Genomic DNA, 20,684 nt, shown 5'->3' on the forward strand with positions numbered 1-20,684 from the left:
CCGACTGAAAGAACTCCAGCTCTATTCAGTCACTTACCGCTTGCTCAGAGGTGACCTTTGCCTAACATACAAGGCCATGTCAAACCCAGATTTGATGAATATGCTTCACCTCAAAAAATCTAGATCTGTCAGAGCCACAAGGGCGGAAGACTTAAACCTCGACACGGCTATTAATAGGACGTGCTGGAGGGATAGATTCATCACCCAAAGACTCCTATGCTGTGGAATAAAATCCCGGTATATGTGAGGCAGAGCACCTCGCTGGCCTTGTTCAAGAGAAATCTTGACCAATGGATGGGAGATCGCAGATATACCCCAGGGATTACCTCAGTGTCACTGCTCGACAGAGGCACAGCAAAATAATGGGTATAGTTCCCCATATTAAAGGGGTGGCGTAAGCCACAAAACTATGGGCTAGGCTTGTAAATGCCCTCGGGCAGATAGCCTAGTATGAAACTATGAACCTATGAACCTATAAGTTGTAAAAGTTCCTAGCCAAATAACATGAAAGTACTTCTGAGGTTTGAATTTCTTCACCTCCATAAGCAACAAGTTTCGCACTACTAGCCACACTGAGTTGCTCATTAGTTCTCACCTTAGCAAATGTGTTTGCTGATATAACATTACACTTTGAACCAGTGTCTACTTTGAGCTTGGTGGATTTACCATTGATCTGAACAGTACAAAACACTTTGTTCCTTGCCAATAAATTCACTGCATTGACCCTTTCACCAATTACTGATACACCATCTACATAGAAAGTAGACTGTTGCAATTCTACTTGATCAGTTTGCTTTTCTGAGTGACCTCTGTTCGTAACTGTGTGAGGTTTACTTAATTTGCAAAACTTTTGAAAATGGTTCCATTTTTACACTTGTGGCATTGCTGACCAAATGCTAAGCATTTTTCTCTTTTAGACTCATGATTTGCACCACAATTGTGACAGTTAACTATAAAGCTAGATTTGTGTTTTGCTGACTCACATTTGGACTGCACTGAGCATGTTCCTTTCTTAGAACTTGCTGGAAAACTACTTGGTTTCCCTGGTGAACTAGCAGGAGCTGTGGCTGCCATATGCTTATGCCTGCTTCTGTTTGCCATGTGTTGCTTGCTATCTGCATTTGCTCTGGGGCCTGCTGAAACCATGCTCCCGCCACTTGTAAGCACACTTGAGTGCCCTTCTGTAAATTCATGGATTTGACAAAACTCTATAGCTTTACTCAACATTAAACTACTGTCACAAAGCAAAATCTTTCTCACAGCAGCACTGTTAATACCACACACAAGCCTTATTACCTCATCTTTTAAGTCACCAAACCATCACATTTTAGCCTTGTTTCTCAGGTCAGTAATGTAAGCTGCAAAAGCTTCCCCTGGTTTCTGATCTCTTGTGTAAAACAAATGTCTTTCTAATGTAATATTTGCCTGGGGGTTGCACATTTCCCTGAATTTGAGCTTCAAACACTCAGGGTCTTCCCTTGATTCAGCCTGTGAAATAATATGATGATTTTCACCTTCTCCCTCATATACTGCTGGTTGCATACTCAAATGAACATTCTCTTTCAGTGGACTTTGACCCAGCTAGGTTTAGCAAAATGAATGCCATGGTGCATACATCTTTGTTAGAATAAGCTGCTTGTATAAAAATATTGTACTGTTGCTCAAATATTCTGCAATATTCTGATCAAATACAAGTGGTGAGGGCTTTCAAAATCCACCTGCCATATTAACACATACCAGTGAAGGAATTTTACAAATGTGCACGAATACACACACACATACACATATGCCAGAAATTTATGCCAATACTTGTAACTTTGCCCAATGGCACAACAAGCCTCTGAATGACTGAATTTTGCAAAATACGTTTCTCAGGCACTTTACACTCTCAAAATTGTCATACAGCAAGTCACTTATCATTTTAAGAAACATCTCAAATAACTGAACTGTGAGAATGAATTGGGCATAAGAAGCTCAGAGTAGGAAACATTTCGAAGTAACTGCACTTTGCAAATAGACAGTACACGGCACACTGAAACTTCCCCAAAATGGCGGCACTTTGCCAGATAATTCTTTACAGTACAAGAAACACTCTGTAATGGCAGCACTTTGTCAATAGACAGGGTCTATATTGAATTACCGAACGCTTAGAAAAGCAAACGCAGATTCCTTGACCCCATGTAAGCAAAAGCTTACAATCCCGAACACTCAGAACAGCAATTGTTTTCCCAGGGAAAAAAATCACTGTTCCAAGAAACACGCACACCAAAAAACTATTTCTAATGTGGGGGGCTTCACCCCCCCACACACACACCCCTACTTAAATATACCAACTCCGAGACTGCACTACAGTAATGAAGAAGGAAAATAGGTTTGCACTTCAGGTGGTGCACTCGACTGCTTTGACAGCCATCCAACATTAATGTAGTGGTTGAGGTTTTGCAAAATTGGATCAGTCTTTGTATGATCTCTCAGCTCATCAAGTCTTGTGGTAGAAAAATTACACACTGGCATTATGTCAAAGTCAAAATTCTCTGTGTCAAGCTGTTCCATTGTATTTCTGGGCGATCTGGATAAGGTATCAGCCAGATAAAGAAGTTTACCTTTTGTATAGACCATTCTGAAGTTGTACTTTTGCAGTTTGATCATCATTCTTTGTAATCTCACTGGAGTGGGATGCATAGGCTTCTTTAGAATGGTAACTAGAGGTTGCTGATCAGTTTCAATCTGAATAGCTCTACCATAGGCATAATCATGAAATTTTGAACATGCAAATACTGTTGCCAAAAGCTCTTTCTCAATTTGAGCATACTGCATCTCAGTTTGGGTAAGTGTTCTAGATGCATAGGCTACTGGTCTGCCTTCCTGAAGAGTAACTGCGCCAAGACCAGATTTTGAAGCATCACAGGAAAGAGTGACTGGTTTATTGACATCATAGTATCTTAATGTAGGTGGGTTGGCAATTTTCTGCTTAAGGTCTTCAAATGCCTTCTGGTGCTGTTCCAACCAAGACCGTGTAACATTTTTGAGCTTTAGCTCTCTTAAAGGTGCTGTCAACTCACTGAAGTCTAGTATAAACTTGCCTAAATAATTGACCATACCAAGAAAATGTTGTAGAGGTTGAATATTATCTGGTGCTAGACAGGTCTGGTCTTAAGCCAGTGCTGGTAAATAAATGAGGTCTATCTTTTATCTTTTATCTATTATCTATTATCTTATCGAAGAGGCATTACAGTGAATGCCTCTTCATCAGCCCCTAAAGAATGAACCACAGGTTACTCAATGGCCGATTCATCGATTTTTTTTTTCCTAGGGAAAAAAAATCAATTGGCCATCAGCATGAATTTGCTCCTTTCCCCACTGTAGTGCGATCTCGGACTTGGCATATTTAGTTAGGAGTGTGTGGGGGGCATGTGTATAGTGATGCTTAATTTTTGGCTGCATCAGTGATTTTTTTCCCTAGGAAAAAAAATTGCTGAATCGGCCATTTGCGGAACTGGCAGTTCATTCTGTAGGGGTCGATGAAGAGGCATTCACTGTAATGCCTCTTCGATAAGATGATATAGACCCAATAAATGACCTACATACATAACTTCTGGTAGTTTGAATTACGATCTTTAGAGGATTGAACTTTAAGTTCACTTCATGTGCTCTGTCTAGAACTCTTTTAAGGTTTCTGTCATGCTGTGATTCACCATTGCCTCCAACCAGTAAATCATCTACTGTTATGGCAGAAGGATAACCTAAAAGAAAATTGCTCCATTGCATGGTGGAAGACTTTACTTGCAGAATCTATTCCAAATGGCATCCTCAGGAATCTATATCTGCCAAACAGGGTACCAAAAGTGGTCAGCAATGAGGATTTGCGATCAGGTATCACTTGCCAAAATTAACTTTTTGCATCTAAGACAGAAAAAACAGTGGCATTCAGTATTAGGGCTGCAAACTCTTTGACTGTATATATTGGATGATGCGGTCTTTTTAATGCTTTGTTCAAATCTCTTGAGTCAATACATATTTTGATTTCATCTGAACCTATTTTGTGAGCTGCCACCATAGACGACACCCATTTGATTGGTTCTGTAACTGGACAAATTACACCTTACTACATCATTTTATCCAGCTGAGCTTTGACTTTATCTTGCATAGCTATTGGAACTTTTCTTGCTGGTCAGACTATTGGACTGATCTCTGGGTCTAACTTCATAGAATAGACAACTGGAAGTTTGCCCATCTTGTGATTGAAAACATCGGCATCCTCTGAGAAAATGGCTTCAGAAAAATTGGAACTATGATATGGGCTTATATGATGAACTTCTTTGGTAAAAGAAAGCAGATTAATTTAAAACTGACTCTGAGACCCAATAATGACTGCACAGGTCTTCAAACTACATAGACTAATAAGTTGTAAAAGTTCCTAGCCAAATAACATGAAAGTACTACTGAGGTTTGAATTTCTTCACCTCCATAAGCAACAAGTTTCGCATTACTAGCCACATTGAGTTGCTCATTAGTTCTCACCTTAACAAATGTGTTTGCTGATATAACATTACACTTTGAACCAGTGTCTACTTTGAGCTTGGTGGATTTACCATTGATCTGAACAGTACAAAACACTTTGTTCCTTGCCAATAAATTCACTGCATTGACCCTTTCACCAATTACTGATACACCATCTACATAGAAAGTAGACTGTTGCAATTCTACTTGATCAGTTTGCTTTTTTGAGTGACCTCTGTTCGTAACTGTGTGAGGTTTACTTAATTTGCAAAACTTTAGAAAATGGTTCAATTTTTACACTTGTGGCATTGCTGACCAAATGCTAAGCATTTTTCTCTTTTAGACTCATGATTTGCACCACAATTGTGACAGTTAACTATAAAGCTAGATTTGTGTTTTGCTGACTCACACTTGGACTGCACTGAGCATGTTCCTTTCTTAGAACTTGCTGGAAAACTACTTGGTTTCCCTGGTGAACTAGCAGGAGCTGTGGCTGCCATGTGCTTATGCCTGCTTCTGTTTGCCATGTGTTGCTTGCTATCTGCATTTGCTCTGGGGCCTGCTGAAACCATGCTCCCGCCACTTGTAAGCACACTTGAGTGCCCTTCTGTAAATTCATGGATTTGACAAATCTCTATAGCTTTACTCAACATTAAACCACTGTCACGAAGCAAAATCTTTCTCACAGCAGCACTGTTAATACCACACACAAGCCTGTCCTTTATCACCTCATCTTTTAAGTCACCAAACCAACACATTTTAGCCTTGTTTCTCAGGTCAGTAATGTAAGCTGCAAAAGTCTCCCCTGGTTTCTGATCTCTTGTGTAAAACAAATGTCTTTCTAATGTAATATATGCCTGGGGGTTGCACATTTCCCTGAATTTGAGTTTCAAACACTCAGGGTCTTCCCTTGATTCAGCCTGTGAAATAATATGATGATTTTCACCTTCTCCCTCATATACTGCTGGTTGCATACTCAAATGAACATTCTCTTTCAGTGGGCTTTGACCCAGCTAGGTTTAGCAAAATGAATGCCATGGTGCATACATCTTTGTTAGAATAAGCTGCTTGTACAAAAATATTGTACTGTTGCTCAAATATTCTGCAATATTCTGATCAAATACAAGTGGTGAGGGCTTTCAAAATCCACCTGCCATATTAACACATACCAGTGAAGGAATTTTACAAATGTGCACGAATACACACACATACACATATGCCAGAAATTTATGCCAATACTTGTAACTTTGCCCAATGGCACAACAAGCCTCTGAATGACTGAATTTTGCAAAATACGTTTCTCAGGCACTTTACACTCTCAAAATTGTCATACAGCAAGTCACTTATCATTTTAAGAAACATCTCAAATAACTGAACTGTGAGAATGAATTGGGCATAAGAAGCTCAGAGTAGGAAACATTTCAAAGTAACTGCACTTTGCAAATAGACAGTACATGGCACACTGAAACTTCCCCAAAATGGCAGCACTTTGCTAGATAATTCTTTACAGTACAAGAAACACTCTGTAATGGCAGCACTTTGTCAATAGACAGGGTCTATATCGAATCACCGAACGCTTAGAAAAGCGAACGCAGATTCCTCGACCCCAAGTAAGCGAAAGCTTACAATCCTGAACACTCAGAACAGCAATTGTTTTCCCAGGGAAAAAAATTGCTGTTTCGAGAAACACGCACACCAAAAAACTATTTCTAATGTGGGGGGCTTCACCCCCCCATACCCCCCCTACTTAAATATACCAACTCCGAGACCGCACTACAGTAATGAAGAAGGCAGAATACTGAAGGCGGCCAAGCAATTTCTTTCCCAGGGAAAGAATTCGCTTATATGCCACTTCGGTATTTTGTCGTTTTGCACTATAAAGTTCGATCAAGATACTTTCAAAAGAATGTGTCTTCGATCAGCTAATAGGGAACCAATAGCCACACCCAGCACTAGAAACTTTTCGATATGGCTGTATTTGACTGCACTTTATGAAATAGTTACACTTTGCACGTAATTAAACTCTTCGGAATACATGCACAGTAATAAACATACACTGTAAGCACTTTTACATGCTTTGAGATACTTCAAATATCTCTAGTTATGGCCTTGATACAATACGAAGTCATAGTTATGCCAAAACACAGCACTTTACCAATAAACATGCAATGTGCCCTTTTTTACCCTTGTTATATTCGTTTTGATCGTTGAATCTCTTTTCATGCCCATTGTACTTTAAACACATTCATTTTGCTTCTCACATACTCATTTTGCTTTAACCATATTCATTTTGTCAAATATCTTAGTCTTAACATTTTTTTTACTTAATTAATGAATTTATTTAATAATGGACTTTGCTCTTGTAATGCTCCATTTTATCTTTTTTTATAAAGTAAACTGATTGTGCAAGTTTATTACCTTTGGTTCTTTTCAGGCTCTTTTCTGTGCTCATTTCTCTTAGTTTACCTTCACTGTTATCTCTGCACCTCATGGCTCCAAATATCAGTCTCTGGAATCCTGGTTCTGACACCATGTTGCTTGTCCCATCTTGATATAATAGACGGGTCTTTGTGGGTTCTGTTCAAGCAGCTTTATTATGTACAAACACATGATTAGAGCTATTAACCAACTTAGGTAACTTATATACAGACTAGCTAGATTCATTCTCACATGCTTACTCTCTTGCTGCACTTTCAAAAATGGTACTTGGTACAACACATGCCCATTATTTATATGTGCACGTTCATCACTTGCTATGCTTCTTAAAGACACATACACACTGTGCTCTACACTACCTATCTTGACCTGGCAAAAGCATATGATACAATACCTCACATTGTAAACAAACAAAAAATTAGGTATAAGCCTTTTATTACCCACTGTATGGTTTGGTGGTTCTCAGATAGACCAAAGAAGTTAGGATAAGGGACTCCACCTACACAAAGAGGCTGGTCATGAGCAGATACCCTCAGAGCTCTGTGCTAGGTCTACTCTTTTTTGGAATCTACCTCTCTGAAGTCAAAGCTGATAGCAAGGTCTTCTGGCTGACCAAATTTGAAGACAATTAGAAACAAGGTGCAGTCATAGAATCCTCCGAATACATGAATAGCCTCCAAGAAGGGCTGAGTTACTCAAATAATTGGTACCAAAGACATGATTTTAATCTCAATGTCAAGAAATGCATAGTAGTACCCTTTAGGAAGTCAGCTACCCCTAGAAACAACCATATTGATAACACAGTCCTAAGAATAGACACAGTAGTCAGGGATTTATGACAAATAAATACTTATGAATAGCAGTGAATCCAGTAAATCTACAAGAACTAATAAGACAATGATATGAAAGATCATTGCAACCACTATAAGACCTCAAGAAATTGCAGTGCAATTAAATTTGTTGAGGTCTTATCATGGTTCCAGTGATCTTTTATATCATTGTCTTAGTAGTCAGGGATTTGGGGGCACACATAGATAGTAACCTGGCCTTCAGCCATCATGTGTCTATAGTAGTAAAGAAATCATTCTATGCTGCATAACTTATAAACAAAGATATGGCATGTAGTTCCAAGGAAGTCATAGTTCCACTGTATTTGGCCATCAGATCAGTCATCAAGTATAATGTCTCCCTTTGGGATGTACCTGACCAGATACATGGAACAACTGCAACATTCACAAAGGTTCAGCTCAAAAAAGGATACATGGCATCAACATCATGTCCTGCATGGATTGTCTTGAGCCCTTGTCCCTGTATTTAGTCTCCTACAGACTGTCGAGGAGTGATCTATGCCTAGTATACAAAGCATCCTTGGAACCCACACTGATGGGCCTTCTGTATATCCACAAAAGAAATGGCATCATAATTGCCCAATCAAGGGATTAAACCTTGTTTGCAACATAGATAGGACATATTGGATGGACAGGTATGTGTTTCAGAGACTATCCCCTCTCTGGAACAAGCTTCCCATCTATATGAAGTAGAGTTCTTTCCTAACCCAATTCAAGTGTAGCTTAAACCAGTAGATGGAGAATCAGAAATTAAACTCTTGTCTGGCACCAATGTCCCTAATGGAGAGAGGTAGCCTGTAAACGCTTAACTATCCAAGCTTGAACCTACATATACCCCTTAAAATAACCTTAAGGTTTCTAAAACTTGTCATATACATTTGGGAAATATAGCTAGACATAAAAAGGGCCCAGTGGTTGTTAGCAGAGTGCATACCTATGAAACCATGAATCTATAAATTCACCTATACTAGAAACATAATAAATTTGTAAATAATTGTTCTTGGAGAAAACAAAATAAAATAAAATAAGATAATGTAATGCAAACCATTGTGCAAAAGAGTACAGCAGACTAATGTTAAATTAATTCTCCCTCTCTTGATATATATATATATATATATATATATATATATATATATATATATATATATATATATATATATATATATATCAGGACATTTACTCAAATGAGCAAACAACCGAAACCCAAATGGCCGGGCATACTTACGCAAAAGTGCTTTTCACCGAAGAAGCACTTTTGCATAAGTATACCTGTTGCCGAGGCTGTACTTCGGTGCGGGTAAGGGAAACTTCCCTTTTCCCCACTGTAGTGTGGTCTCGGAGGGAGAATATTAAAGTAGGGGTGGTGTGGGGGGTGCAGGGGGGCAAAGCCCCCCTGCTAAAATGTAAATGTAGTGTTTTATTTTTTGGGGGGTGAATGGCATGCTAAACTAAAAAAGGCAATAATATAGCTTATTTGCATAAGGGAAATGGTTTATGTTTAAATAACTGAATTTGAAAATTAAGTCCTGGAGGGACGTGCATATAAAAGATTTTGCCTTCGATTCTAAAATTAAAAGTTATTTGTGCATGACTCCTCTAGAAACCTTGTTAAAATGGAAGTCATTGACAAAAGAACTTTTACACTTAAGAATTTTCTTAACAGAAACAAAGTAAGAAATAACAGCAGGCAAGACAGTCAGAAGATTGGTTCATAGTGAAAACAGACTGTAATTTATCATAAAAAGTCTTGTGATCAGTATAAATTGAATGTCTTATTATGGATAGACACTTTTGTAAATATTTTTTTTTCCTTTTTTGTGTTATCTTATTAGTTTGATGTTATCCATTTTATCTTCCTTCTTATTCTACAATTCATATTTGATTATGTTTTATATATTGCTATTTCTAATTGCTATTTAACAGATATTATATTATTTGAAATATAATAAAATAGTTGAAAGAGAAGAGTGGTTCATATACCCAATGCATGGCCATTGTTAATAGTTTGTCTGGTGGCACAGAGGAATAAGGTTCATAAGTGTGTACTAGGCTAATGGCCCTGGGGCCTTTACAAGCCTAGCCCATAGAAGTGCCCTGGCATTGTGCTGCCCATCGTTAGTTCCCAGTGCCTCTATCAAGTAGAGCCATTGGAGTGATCCCCGGGGTGAACTTTCTATTTCCCATCCACTCATCAAGATTTCTCTTGAAGAGGCCCAGTGAGGTGCTTTTCTTGACATGTATGGGAAGTCTGTTCCAGAGTCTGAACAGTCTCTGGGTTATGAACGTGTCCCTCCAGCATGCTCTGTTGATTGTGGTAATGAGGTTGAGATCTATGGAGCATGTGGTGCGAAGGGATTGGGATTTCTTTAGATGCAGCATTTCTAACAGAGCTGGGTCAGACATGGCTTTGTAAGTCAAGCAGAGATCACCTCTTAGTAGACGATATGATACAGAGAATAGCTGGAGTTTTTTAAATCTGTCTGTGATTGACATGTGTTTAAGGCCTAGGATCCCCTTCATGAGGTACTTTTTTGGCCTCTCCAGCTGTTGCAGGTGTCTAGTGAGGTACATGCCAAATACGGCAGTACACTCTATGATTGGTCAAAGAGGGAAGAGTAGAGAGAGATGATGACTTCTTTCTTCCTGGATGTAAATCCCTTGGTAATGAGATGTGCCACATAGAAGGACTTTCTGACCACAGTGGCAATATGGTAGTCGAAGGAGAGGTTGCTGTCAACCTGTGTCCCCAGATCTCTTGTAACACCTTCAGTGTTCAGTGGGTTCCCATCGATGTGGTAATTAGTGGGAACTGAGTTTTTCCAAAAGGGGATGATGACGCATTTTTTGGCATTAAGCTTAAGGCCATGGTTTCGACACCAGTCATTGGTCTCAGTGAGGCCTTTCTGTAGGATGTCTGCATCACTTGGGAAGTTAATAATGGCTCCCAGCTTGCAGTTGTCTGTGAATTTGGTCAGCCAGAGTCCCTCCGTGTTGGCCTGGACTTCTGACAAGTAGATGCCAAACAGGAGAGGACCCAGGACTGAGCCCTGTGAGACTGCACTCATGACTGGTCAGCAGTCTAACTTGGAGTCTGCTACTTTCACACTGTGTGTTCTATCTGTGAGCCAGTTTGAAACTCACCTAATGATATAGGGGTTGATGCCTAGTTTGGTGAGTTTATCAATAATTCTTGAGTGAGGAATGGTATCAAAGGCCTTGGCCAGATCGAGGTAGGCTGTATGAACTAAATCAAAAATGAACCAGCACAAGTAGAGAAGGGAACAGACTGTGACTGTTTTTTGACTTTTTAATAATGTCTATTCCCTTCTCTACTTGTGCTGGTTCATTTTTGATTTTGTGCATTTGAGTTTTAGACCATTGCACTGGCCGTCCATGCAGAGTGTTTCTGCCAGGCTGTATGAACTGCCTTACCTTCATCCACCTTTCTGGTGACTAACTTGAAGTCAGTTAGGTGGAGCAAGCACAATTTACATTTCACAAAACCAAATTGCCTGGGATCTAGAGTTTGGAGATTTCCTATATCCTTGTTAATTAGGTCCATGATGATGCGCTCCATAGCCTTACATATCAGACTCGTCAGGCTAATGGGGCGATAATTTCCAGGGTCTGTAGTCACTCCTCCTTTATGGAGAGGGATGACTGTTGCAGTGCACCATTCGGTAGGGATAAAGGCTGAGGTGAGGCTGTGAGTGAACAGAGCACACAGATTTGTGCCAGTTCACTTTGTAATTCATGTAGAACACAGCCAGGTATATTGTAGGATCCCATGAAAGCTGTATTCTTGGCCTTAGACAATGCAGCTTTAACCTGTACTGCAGTAATACAGGGTGCCTGGCATTCTTCCGGTATTGAGATTGTTCCTTTAGGGGGGGAGAGAGGGGTAAAGTTGACACTGAATCTGTCGGCCAGTATGTTGGCAATATCGGTTGGCTCAGTATAGGAGGTACCATTGTGCAGTAACTCAGGACAAATCTGTGTATTGCCATGGAGATTCTTCATATAACTAAAGAAGGCTTTGTGGTTGTTTTTAGTGTCTGCCACAATTCTGCCTTCATAGCTGGCTTTGGAGGTTTTGATGAAGGATCTCAACTTTTTATTGAGGCTAAAAAGGGAATTTTTCCAATCTTTGGACTTCGCATTTTTCTGCAACAGTTTCTTCCTTCTGTTGTAGAGCTTATTAATGGCATGGGGACCACTAGACTGGCTTCTTTTTTTTTTTTTATGGTGGAGAGCATCTTGCTTCTGTTGGGTATGGCTAGTTCCATGCATTCAGCAGTCAGGCATCTATTTTCCTTTGGCATGGGTGCCATGAAGTTATCCACCTCTGTTTTTAGGAGTCCAAAATCAGCTTTGGAGAAGTTTTTCATGGTGGATACCTTTGTGTGGGGGTGTGGTTGAGATGTGGATTTCCATGGTGATTAGTTTGTGGTCGGACCTAACCAGGGAGGAATTGACTATTGGTGTAGAGCAATGGTTGCCCATGTTAGTAATAACCAGGTCAAGGTTGTTGCTTCTAGTGGGGGTAAGAATGAACTGGTCCAGGCCATTGGAACTGATGAATTCTAGAATGCGTTGGGCCAGTGCATTGGTGCTTGAGTAGTTTTCCCAGTTGATGGAGAGGTAGTTGATGTCTCCTAGTATAAGAGTGTTGGGTTGAACCTTGATAGATTCCAGGCTGCTTAGGAACATGGAGTGAGAGTCTAGTGACATGGTTGAAACCTTGTAGCAGGCTATGACCTGGATCACAGTCTTACCCGATGTTAGATGTACCTGAAGTATCTCAGATACATTATGCTGGGCTTTACTAGTCTGGAGGTGTGCATATCCTTTATGAATATGGAGACACCACTGCCTTTGGAGCTTCGGTCCATGTTTCAGGGCCAAAAGGTGTGGAATGAGTTATAGCCTGGTAGCGCAGGGGTGCTTTTTGCCACTTTAAACCAGGTCTCCATTACAGCACAAATGTCGATGTTCTCCATTTTAAGGAGTGCATCTTGAGATTTAGGCTTCTAACATTGAGCAGCATGACCTTCAGATTGCATTTATTTATAGCTGTTATGCTGGTAATTTGGTCTTTGGAACTTCACCTAAAAAAGGTACTATAGGGGTGGCAAGAGCCTTAGCCAGTACTTGGAAACCCAGGGGTGAGAGATGCAGGCCATCTCTGGCAAAGCATCGAGATCTGTCAATCATGTCATCCCAAGCAGACAGATACTGGATCCCCTTAGAATGACGCCAGAAACTTAGCCAGTTATTGAAGTTAATTATTTTTTATTTGTACTGTGGTATCATTCTGGGTGATGGTAGGGTACTGCTCAGGGCTTGTATCATACTTGCCTGGGCCACATCATCCGAGAGCTCCACCATGTCTCTTTTCATGTAGTCCATGGAGGTGCTTCTCAGGTTATTCACACATCGAAAATTCAAAACACTGAAGAGCCAAAAAAACATAACCTTAAGAATATTCATTAATTCTGCTCATTCAACCTACACAATAAAAAAGGTTATGTTTTATTAATCAGAAGGTTAATTGATTGAGCATTCCCACTGGATTTTGACTTTTTTGAAAATTTATCATATAGGGGGAAAAACACACACTTTATTGTTCTGATGAAGTCTGCAGTTAGCAGATGAAAGCGCTTAACCTGTGTATAAAATAGTTCTAACCCTCAGGGGTTTGGTTTTATTTGTTTTCTCTTAGAAGTGATTTTTGAAAGTAAGCACTTGCATTGAGCTACAGTCCATCTTAGCATATATTAATCTTAACATTGTTAGACATGGGGTCAGGTGTCACGTCAACAGTGACAATCATCTAGAGCCAAGGTTCACACTGCCGACTGACTTCTTACCTTCACTACTTCTTAAATCTCTTTCCTCAATACATGTTCACAGCAAGAGAAATTCTGATGATCCTGGTATATATGGCCTCTTCCAGTGTCATAGTTCCATTTGTCAGATTAGATGTGAGGAACATTCAATGGGTCCTCAAATCCATTTAGACCCATCATCTGTATTCTTTCACATTTCCAGTCCCTGTCCTTAATTTTATTGAGAAAGAACTCATCTCGTGGGTGAAACAAGTCCTACTAAAATGCATGTCTTGCTGTTTCAATCCTCACTCCTTCTCAACCAGTCACTACAGATACCTCAAACTTTGCATGGGGGGGTGGGGGGGCAGTACTGCAAGGTATAAATATCCAGGGTATGTTTGAGCATCATTTCAAACAAAAACACTTAAATCTCAAGAAAGTGATGTCCCTAATAAAATCTCTAGTTCAACTGTGGACACCAGGATCGCTGGCAGTGATAAGAAACAGCACCACAATGATGTAGTATATAAACAAACAAGGGTGGAGGAGAGCCTATCCCCTTGGCAGGCTAACTATGACTGTCTGGGAACTGGCAATTTAGTATAATCTAATTCTACTGACAACATACATTCCATCACATCAGAGCACAGGTAGCAGACTCTCTAAGGAGGTCCAGAATAGGCCCTCATGAGTGGATACTGTAGATCACACAGTGTGCTGTATCTTTAAGAAGCATTTCCAGGGAGTGCACATGCAAGGCAGCAGTGCCATTTTGAGTGAATCCAGAGTGTTAACATCTGTGCATGCAGTAGTCAGTCTGTTAGTTCACTTATATTTAAGTTACTTAGCCTCAGTCCTGATGTCTTTGTATATAATAAAGCTGCTTGAACTGAACCCAAAATTGCTTGTCTGTTTTATCCTGACTGAACAAGCAACATGTTGCCAGAACCGGGATGTATGAATGATACTTGGAGCCAGAAGCCAGAAACAAGCCAGATCTTAAGCCAGGAGATGCACAGGTAGAAATGGGGGAATATAAATGAGCAGATCATCTCAAAAAGGTCATAAATGAATTTCAGGTACTAAAACTTGCATAAATGATTTGTCTCACAAAGAAAATGATACAGAGCTTCCACAAAGCACAAAACACATTATTAAGCAAACAAGAAGCACAAAACACATTATTAGCTAAACGAAATGTTTGAAACCATGATATTTGATAGAATTATTCCTAATGCTTACAAAAATGTTTAGAATTACCTCCGACTTACATAAGAAGTATGTTAAAAGTAAAATGAGTACAAGAACAGTATAATGAGCATGATAAAAGTCAAATGAGCATAGCGAATACAATTAAAGGGCAGAACGAGCATAAAAAAGCAAAACAACTGCATTTTTCATTAAACCACTGTGTTTTTCGATATGAGATACTTTTTTGCATTGAGTTAAGTCATTTGAAGTATAACTAAAGTTGTTTGCACATTATTCAAAGTCTGAATGGTGCAAAGTATTTACATTGTGTGCTTTATTAGAGTACAGTTATTTCACTGAGTGTAAAGTACAGTTATTTTATAAAGTGCAGTAATTTCAAGAAGTTTCTTGTGGTGTGTACAATTCATTCACACAGTGCAATCACTTGGAAGTGTTTCTTACACTCTGCAGAGTTATTTCACAAAGTACAGCCATATCAAGAAGTTTCTTGTGCTGTATGCAGTTCATTTGTAAAGTGCATTCATTTGAAGTGTTTCTTACTGTGAGCTTTTTCTGCTGTATACAGTTTATTAGCAAAGCACAATTTCTTCAAAGTATTTCTTACACTGATAATGTGTGGCTTCACAAAGTACAGTGGTCTCTGAGTATTTATTGTGCTATGGATACTTAGTGCAGTTATTTTGAACAGTCTATAGTGCTGTTGAGCATAATTACAAGATTCTGGCAAATGTGAGCATGTGTGCATTTTCGTACATATTTCCAAGAGCCTTTATTACTGTGTGTGTGGGAATGGCTGAAGCATTTTACAGACCATCTCCATTTGTGTTTGATCATAATATTGCAGAGAATTGGGGAGTATTTTAGCAGGAATACAATATTTTCATACATACTGTACGATATTTTCATACAAGCAGCTTCCCTGACAAAGATGCACATACAAGGGCATTTATTCTGCTTAATCTAGCTGGGTCAGAAGCCATTGAAAGAAAGCATTCATTTGTGCATGCACCAGCAGTATTTATAGGAGGGGGGAAACTGTCATATTGTTATACCAGCTGAATTAAGGGAGAACCCTGAGTGTTTGAAGTGCAAATTTAGAGAAATGTGTAATCCCCAGACAAATGTTACATTGGAGAGGCATTTATTCTGCACAAGAGAACAAAAGCCAAGGGAAACTTTTGTTGCTTATATAACCAACTTGAGAAGCAAACCTAAAACATGCAGATTTGGTGACTTGAAAGATGAGTTGATAAAGAACAGGCTTGTATGTGGTGTTAATAACGCTGCAGTGAGAAAGATTTTGCTTTGAGACAGTGATTTAACGTTGAGCAAAACCACAGAGATTTGACAAATATATGAACTTACATAAAGGCACACAAATATGATTACAAGTGATAACAGCATGATTTCAACAGGCTCTACAGCAAATGTTGACAGCACGCAGCACGTGGGTAACAGAAGCAGGCCCAAGCACATGGCAGCTGCAGCTCCTGTGGGGGGTTTCCTGTGAGGAGCTATACCTTTTCAGCAAGTTCTAAGACCAGCTGAGTAAAATGGATATACTCAGTGCGGCACAGGGGTGAGTCAGCAAAACCCAAGTCAACTTTCATAGTCAACTGTTGTAACTGTGGTGCAAATCACGAGTCTAAAAGAGAAGTGCTTAGCATTTGGTCAGCAATGCCACAAGTGTAAAAAATGAACCATTTTCAAAAGCTTTGCAAATCAAGCAAGCCTCATTCATTTAATAAGAATAGTCACTCAAAAAAGCAAGTTGATCATGTAGAAAGCAGCAGCTCTACTTTTTTGTAGATGGTGTATCTGTGGCTGGTGAAAAGGTTAATGCAGTAGATTTGTTGGCAAAAAATGAAGTGTTTTGTACTGTCATGATTAATGGTAAACCCACAGAGCTCAAAGTACTGGTTCAAAGAGCAATGGTACGTCAGCAGAAACATTTGGTAAAGTGAGAGCTGGTGAATGACTTAATTTGGCCAACTGTGCAAAGCTTGTTGCTTATGATGGTGAAAAGATTCAAACTGAAGGTTCAGTAGTGCTTTCGTGTTATTCTGCTGGAAACAGTTACAGCTTGCAGTTTTATGTAGTCAAAACACCAGTACAGTCATTACTAGCTCTCAGAGACAGTTTGAGAATGAAACTGCTTTCCTTTACCAAAGAAGTTCATCATGTAAGCACATCTCCTAGTTCCAGTTTCACGGATGCTATTTTCTCAGAATATGCTGATGTCTTCAAGGACAAGCTAGGCAAACTTCCAGCTGTGTACTCCTTGAAGTTAAACCCAGAGGTCAGACCAGTGTTAAGACCAGCAAGAAGAGTTCCAATAGCTATGCAGGACAAAGTCAAAGTCCAGTTAGACAAAATGGAGCAGCAAGTTGTAATATGTCCAGTCACAGAACCAACTGAATGGGTGTCTTCCATAGTAGTTGCTCATAAGAAAAGCTCTGATGAAATCAGAATATGTACTGCCCCATGAGACTTAAACAAAGCATTGAAGTGACCACATTTTCCTATGCATACTGTTGAGGAAGTTGCTACCCTCATGCCAAATGCCACTGTTTTTTCTGTCTTTGATGCAAAGAGTTCATTTTAGCAAGTGATGTTTGACCGCAAATCTTCACTACTGACTACATTTAGTACTCTGTTTGGCAGGTACAGATTTCTCAGAATGCCTTTTGGAATAAGTTCTGCCAATGAAGTCTTTCAGGGTATAATGGAGATTATTTTTTAAGGTTATTCATGTGCTATAATAGTGGATGATTTACTAGTTGGAGGCAAGGGTGAAGCAGAGCATGACAGAAACCTCAGGAAAGTTCTGGACAGAGCGTGTGCAGTGAATCTAAAGCTCAATCCTCTGAAATGCAAATTTAGGCTACCAGACATTAATTATGTAGGTCATTTATTTACCAGCCCAGGCTTAAGACCAGATCCTTCTAAACAAACAGACATTCTTGAGATACCAGCTCCAGACAATGTCCAAGCCTTACAGCATTTTTTTGGTATGGTCAATTATTTGGGCAAGTTCATATCAGACTTCAATGAACTGTCAGCACCCTTAAGAGAGCTGACATGCAAAAATATTGCCTGGTCATGGTTGGAACAACACCAACGAGCATTCGATGACCTGAAATTAAATTAGCATTTACTGTGTTTCTGTACCTAATTTCTTCTACTTTGTAAAAAAAAAAAAAAAAAAAAAATCCTTGTTTCCCGCCTTTACTGAACTAGAATAGTCCAGTCTTCAGGTATTGCTGATCTCTGGGCTAAGTCATAGTTCCTGTGTTTCCTATATCCTTATTTGGATAGGAGGAAGCTTCTTTGTTCATCAGTAAGAGTGGGGAGCTCTGAGCAGCCTATCTGTCCCTTGAGGAGTGGTTCCAGCCTAGTGACCTGTAGCTTATTGGCCGTTTTGGGCCATTTCCTATCTCTTTCTAACCCCTTGCTTTAAAGCCAGCTTTAGCGCGCTTTTGCGCTTGTAATTTAAAGTTTGTCCTGTTTGTTGCATTTACCTGTTGAGGCTACACACTCAAGTGTGCTAGCCTGTGTTACATATTTATTGCATTTTCCTGCTGTTTGTTGCAAAAAAAGAAAAAAACAAAAAAAATATCCTTGTTTCCCGCCTTTCCTGATTTAGAGTAGTCCAAATACAGGCTTTGCTGTATTCTGGACTTTTGGAAAGTTCCTGTGTTGCCCATTTCCTTTCTTGGATAAAGGGAGGCTTCTTTGTTCACCAGTGGCAGAGGGGAGCTTAGAGCAGCCTATCTATCCCTGGAGGAGTGTTCCCAGCACAAGAATCTGATAGCCTATTGGCCGTTTTGGGCCAATTTCTAGCTCTTTCAAGTCCCCCTGTATAAAACCCGCTTTGGCGCAGTTTGTGCACTTGTTACTACTCAGCCACGCTCCTCGTGGTCCTGCAGAGTGGTGCCAGCAGCAGAGAGGCTAAAAGAGTGACTGCTAACTTGATAAAAGTGTTTTTTTCCTGCTACTACCTGGGCGACTGTCCGATCTAGCTAAACTACAAGTACTTCTGCTTCTTGAACTGTTTTAAACTGTTTAAAGTTGTTTTTGCACCTGCACTTTTAAAGTTTGCCCTGTTTGTTGCATTTACCTTTTGAGGCTATACACTCAAGTGCACTAGCCTGTGTTACATATTTATTGCACTTTCCTGCTGTTTGTTGCAAAAAAGAAAAAAAATTATCCTTGTTTCCCATCTTTCCTGACCTAGAGTAGTCCAAATACAGGCTTTGCTGTATTCTGGACTTTTGGAAAGTTTCTGTGTTGCCCATTTCCTTTCTTGGATAAAGGGAGGCTTCTTTGTTCACCAGTGGCAATGGGGAGCTTGGAGCAGCCTATCTATCCCTGGAGGAGTGTTTCCAGCACAAGAATCTGGTAGTTCCTGTGTTGCCCATTTCCTTTTTTGGATAAAGGGAGGCTTCTTTGTTCACCAGTGGCAGTGGGGAGCTTGGAGCAGCCTATCTATCCCTGGAGGAGTGTTCCCAGCACAAGAATCTGGTAGTCTGTTTGTTGCAAAAAAGAAAAAAAAATGATCCTTGTTTCCCATCTTTCCTGACCTAGAGTAGTCCAAATACAGGCTTTGCTGTATTCTGGACTTTTGGAAAGTTCCTGTGCTGCCCATTTCCTTTCTTGGATAAAGGGAGGCTTCTTTGTTCACCAGTGGCAGTGGGGAGCTTGGAGCAGCCTATCTATCCCTGGAGGAGTGTTCCCAGCACAAGAATCTGGTAGTCTATTGGCCGTTTTGGGCCAATTTCTAGCTCTTTCAAGTCCCCCTGTATAAAACCCACTTTGTCGCGGTTTGTGCACTTGTTACTACTCAGCCAAGCTCCTTGTGGTCCTGCAGAGTGGTGCTAGCAGCAGAGAGGCTAAAAGAGCGACTGCTAACCTGATAAAAGTGTTTTTTTTTCCTGCTACTACCTGGGCGACTGTCTGATCTAGCTAAACTGCAACAAGTATTTCTGCTTCTTGAACTGTTTTAAACTATTAAAGTTGTTTTTGCACCTGCACTTTTAAAGTTTGTCCTGTTTGTTGCTTTTACCTGTTGAGGCTACACACTCAAGTGCGCTAGCCTGTGTTACATATTTATTGCATTTTCCTGCTGTTTGTTGCAAAAAAAAAAATGATCCTTGTTTCCCATCTTTCCTGACCTAGAGTAGTCCAAATACAGGCTTTGCTGTATTCTCGACTTTTGGAAAGTTCCTGTGTTGCCCATTTCCTTTCTTGGATAAAGGGAGGCTTCTTTGTTCACCAGTGGCAGTGGGGAGCTTGGAGCAGCCTATCTATCCCTGGAGGAGTGTTCCCAGCACAAGAATCTGGTAGTCTATTGGCCGTTTTGGGACAATTTCTAGCTCTTTCAAGTCCCCTGTATAAAACCCGCCTTAGCGTGGCTTTGCGCGATTTTACACATAGCGCAGCATCGGGCAGCGCAGCTTAATTGGGTTTAAACCATTCTCGGCTCCACAAAGTCTGCTCTTCACTTTTTCCCTTAGAACTCATCTAGTTCTCATAATAAACACCCTATTCCCACTCTAAAGCCTGGCACTTGCTCACTAAAGCAATTTTATAAGTCAGCATTAAAAAATTAAAAGCACTACACCCTCACAAACTCCCCTTGAGTACTTTGTTCCCCATTGGCCCTTTTTTTCAATTATAAAGGAATTCCCAATACTATTCTAGCATGTCCAAAGGTCAGTTGTCAATCTCCTCTCCGGTCCAGCTGGTGAATCTGGGAATCTTCAGGCAATGTTACAACTGCCTCATGTACACAGACAACCCTCTCCTCCTCCCAACAAATTCCAACACATGTGAGAGATGCAACCATATAGCCAAA

The sequence above is a fragment of the Protopterus annectens genome, chromosome 3.part1 (assembly GCF_019279795.1).
Source record: "Protopterus annectens isolate FY-2018-M chromosome 3.part1, PAN1.0, whole genome shotgun sequence".
NCBI classification, from domain to species: domain Eukaryota; kingdom Metazoa; phylum Chordata; order Ceratodontiformes; family Protopteridae; genus Protopterus; species Protopterus annectens.